This window comes from Populus euphratica, unplaced genomic scaffold (assembly GCF_000495115.2).
Source record: "Populus euphratica unplaced genomic scaffold, PopEup_1.0 scaffold346.1, whole genome shotgun sequence".
Lineage (NCBI taxonomy): Eukaryota > Viridiplantae > Streptophyta > Magnoliopsida > Malpighiales > Salicaceae > Populus > Populus euphratica.
Window position 1 is genome coordinate 1 of NW_011500239.1, and position 5,010 is coordinate 5,010.

A 5,010-nucleotide genomic window follows, 5' to 3' on the forward strand; every position below is an offset into this window, starting at 1 on the left:
TACAATTTAAGACCAGGATCTATTCGTGCTTGGGATGAAATGCAACAACAATTTTTAAAGAAGTTTTTCCCATCTCATAGAACAAACTCTTTCAAGAGAAAAATCACCACTTTCACTCAAAAACCAGGAGAAACATTTTACAAATGTTGGGATAGGTATCGAGACTTGCTTAGTACTTGCCCTCATCATGGTTTTGAAACATGGAGATTGGTTTCACATTTCTATGAAGGGTTAACACCTAAAGATAGGCAAATGGTTGAATTGATGTGCAATGGAACTTTTGAAGATAAAGACTCTGATGAAGCAATGGAGTACTTAGACTTGTTAGCTGAAAATGCTCAAAATTGGGACACCGCGGGTATATATGAGGCACCGAGTAAAACTCAACCTCATACATGTAGTGGAGGTATGTACAACCTTAGGGAAGATCATGACCTTCAAGCCAAGTTTGCATCTTTAGCTAGAAAAGTCGAGGCACTAGAATTGAAAAAGAGTGGTCAATTAAAATCTGTTGAAAACATTGTGTGTCAAATTTGTGAAACAAATGAACACTCAACCAATGATTGTCCAACCTTGCCTTCTTTTAAGGAATGTCTCCATGAACAAGCCCATGCTTTAAACGGTTTCCAAAGGACCAACCACAACCCATACTCCCAAACATACAACCCTGGTTGGAGAAATCACCAAAACTTCAGTTGGAAGAGTGACAATGCACAAACTTCACAATCACAGTTTCAAGCACACCATAATTTTCAAAATTATCATGGATATGCACCTTCTTATGCTCCACCTCTTAGAAGTAATTTTGAGGAAGCTTTGTATGCATTCATTGAAAAGCAAGAGACAATCAATACTCAACTTACTCAAAGCATAATAGATTTTAAAGAAACTCTTGCAAAATTAACATCTACTCTCAGTTTCCAAGAGAAAGGTAAGTTTCCATCTCAACCACAACAAAATCCTAAGGGGCAATACAATGCAAATGCAAGTAGTTCCAGAAGCCAACACATGGATCAAGTCAAATCAGTCACTACTCTACGCAGTGGTAAGGTTATTGAAAAACCCTCTCTTGAACCTTATGAGAAAGATGATGAGTCAATTTCTAAGGGAAAGGAAGGGGTTGAATCTGAAAATTGCAAAGAAACGACTGATTCTCCGCCAGCACTTCCATTTTCTCATGCCATGACCAATCAGGAAGAAATCGAGGATGAAAAAGGCATCGAAAAGGTTGATGCGAATCTTTTATCAAAAGTGACAACATATTCGACACCCGACATCACACCAATCGATGATTACTTTCCTGATGAATCTCTACTTTCTCTTAATTCAATGCCTTGGTTTGCTAAAAATATCAATTTGACACCCGATATCACACCAATCGATGATTACTTTCCTGATGAATCTCTACTTTCTCTTAATTCAATGCCTTGGTTTGCTAAAAATTTCAATTTTCTTGCTTCAGGATTTTTGCCAACTCATTGGAGTATTGAAGACAAAAGAAAATTTTTGAGCAACGAGCAAAATTTTTATTGGGATGACCCTTACTTATTCAATTATTGTCTTGATCAAATATTTCAAAAATGCATTCTCGACAATGAGGTAAGTAATTTCATTAAATTTTGTTACTCTAAGGCATGTGGGGATCATTTCTCATCAAAAAAGAGGATTGTAGAAATCTTACAAAGTGAATTTTACTGGCCCATCATATTCAAGGAGTCAGATGCATTCCGCAAAAACTGTGAAAAATTTATCTTCAAAAAAGAGGATTGTAGAAATCTTACAAAGTGGATTTTCCTGGCCAACCATATTCAAGGAGTCACATGCATTTTGCAAAAACTGTGAAAATTATCAAAAGGTGGGATTTATTTCAAAACACAGAGAGTCTTTAGATAATCTTCTATTGACTCTTAAGTCTCATCATAGTCAAGATAAGCATCGTGCAATTCATAACTTAGGAACCTATTTTCATAAAGAACATACTTGGCATAGTCTTGGGAATCTGACTAAAAAAAGACCCTGTTTGCCAGTTTTTAAGAAAACTGGATGGGAAGCCTATCCCCGACCCATAGAGGGCGTTTAAGCCGTTCTTGGACGTAAAACCAAGGGAAGATGTGAGCCACAATCACAACTGCGATTTGAGTCTTAGCTTGTAAAAATTTGTGTCTTTTCTTTTTATTAATAACATAATATTTGTGTTTTGTCATTTCTTATTTTTGTTTCAGTGTGTTTCAGGTTTTGTCAGTGTTCGTTATTTCAGGTGATATCTTCTATACTCTATCTTTCTACCTTAGAACATTGAGGACAATGTCTCGTTTTGGTTGGGGGGAGAGGGTAGTAGTTGATAAAAAAAAAAATTGTTTTTCATTTCATAAAGCATGTGCATAATTGTTGTTACTAGGATGGCAGAGTAAAGGAGTTCTTTTGTTAAAGTGACTCTTGAGACGCATCTTAGTAACCATTCTTAACAAGGTCTATTATAATACTTCCTGAAATATTCAGGTTTACAAACTCTCGTATTGTTACCACTTAATTCTGCTCAGATACTTATTTAACATGTATTCTTAAACCTTAATTTACACACACACACTTTAACATATGATTGTGGGTTGCATATTGGATTATTACATTATTTATGTTCTTTTGTTAAAGGTAACAACTAAGGGAAAGGGATTGTATATAATTAAAAAGAAAAAAAAAAAAAAAAAAAAAAAAAAAAAAAAAAAAAAAAAAAAAAAAAAAAAAAAAAAGAAAAAAAGAAAAAAAAATGATGATAATAAAAATGTAGATAAGTTTGGTTTCGTAGCCTCCCTAACCTAAGCAATTAAGCCCGAAGGGGTGTTTTAACACCTAATACCCTAAAGTCAACTGACTTGGGAGCTATTGGCCCAACGCTTGTTACATGGGTTGAGGAGAAAAGCTTAAAGGAATCAAACATTGCACTATCTACATATCAGTATCTGCGACCCGAGTTACTAAGCTCGTAGGGGTGTCTTAACACCTAATGCCCTAAGACCAACTGGTCTGGGAGTCATTAGCTGAAAGCTCATTACATGGGTTAAAGATGCATGATATTTTTAAATTATATGTATATACATTAAAAAAAAAAGACAAAAATAATAATCCCAACCCAAGGAAGTTAACCTTAAACATTAGAACAAAAATTTTGTTTTCTTCCAAGAAAAGCCCCATAATTATGTGTTGATACATTGAGCACAAAAGAAAGGTTTATTAATATCTTGTTAAGTGGTATTGAGCAGATATATAAATTTAATGAGAGTTTGTTTATCTGGATAGATTAATGGAAGTTAAATGATGAATACCTTGCTTTGTGAAATTTGCAAATTTGTTTTCTATTTTAACGCTTTGATTACTAGGGACTAGTAATAAGCTGGTTGGGGGGTGTGATTAGTACTTAAAAGTGCATTTTTATCATGGTTTTATATCATCATTTTGCACTTGAAGTATCAATAACTCCTTAACTAAAATATGTTTTATAATAATGTATCTAATAATATAAGATACCTATAATTTATGGTAAATGTCTATTTTTAATGCAGGCCTATCACATAAATGAAAGGATTGATTGATGACTTGAAGAACTTAAATTGCAAGGATAAAGAGATGGCCAAACTTAGAAAAGAGATGTCGGTGCAATCCAAACCGGAACACTGTTCGGTAATTGGGTCATATCTGGAGCTACAGATCTCAGATTTAGGTCCAATTTATATGGATGGAAAGGTAAGACATAGGCCTACAACTTTCATATGGAGCCCAAGATCTAAAAAGGCCATTATCAAGTCCAAATTGTAGCAACAACAAAGAAGCCCGAATCTGTCTTCCAGCCCGAGCACTATTCGGTATTTTGGCCATATCTGGAGTTCTAGAAGTCCAAATGAGCTGAAATTTTTACACAAGAAAGCTGAGACAATTGCCTACAACTTTCATGTTTACAACTGGCTCCAATTTTGACGTTATCAATGACGTTTTGGGCAGACAAGAGAAGATAAGGATTGTCACCAAGTCAAAAGTTGGTCACCCACTTATCAATTAGTCATCAAATCAATAGTTCCCATTTTTGGCCTATAAAAGGAGGCATTTGCCATGCATTTAGGCATCTTGATTTCCAGATCAAGATCATGCTCTTCCTTTCTCTCTTTGTATTTTTTATGCTTTGTTTTCATTAATATTAAGTTTATGCCTTTCATTTCCTTTCCTTTACTTAGTTAACTTTTATGTTCTTATTTTGTTTATCTATTTTGCTTTCTTTCATTATGTCTAGCTAAGTTAATTATGTCAAGGTGAAAAGGTTACACTAATGGTGTAAGAATAAGTATAATGTAAACTTAATATGGACTTTAATGTTTGATACTAACATGTTTTATATTTGCTATCTTGTTCACTCTTTAATACTTTGCTTGTTAAATGACTAATCTTGATTTATGTTGTATAACACTTGGTACAACAAATGCTTGGCACTTTCATAGCCCATAATGTATGGTATAACCGACACCTGAGCTATGAAAGGAACTTGATTTGTTGTTAACATAAGTTATAATCATGAATGCTTGACGAGATTTACAAGTATTAGCATTAATTGAATAAGATGACTAATGTAATCATGTTAACAATATATAATCTGATTGGAACCTCCTTTGTGTGTGGTTTCCAATTCAATAATAAGAGTTTATACTATACTTGTTTGATATACCATTAGTGGAACCTCTAACCTTGACATTTGTTATTATCATTGTTTAATCGTTACATTAATATTCCATCTCAAAGTTCTCATCATCTTCTTCTTCTTCTCTTTCTTTATTATTATTATTATTACTACTACTACTACTACTACTACTACTACTACTACTACTACTACTACTACTACTACTACTACTACTACTACTACTACTACTACTACTACTACTACTACTACTACTACTACTACTACTACTACTACTACTACTACTACTACTACTACTACTACTACTACTACTACTACTACTACTACTACTA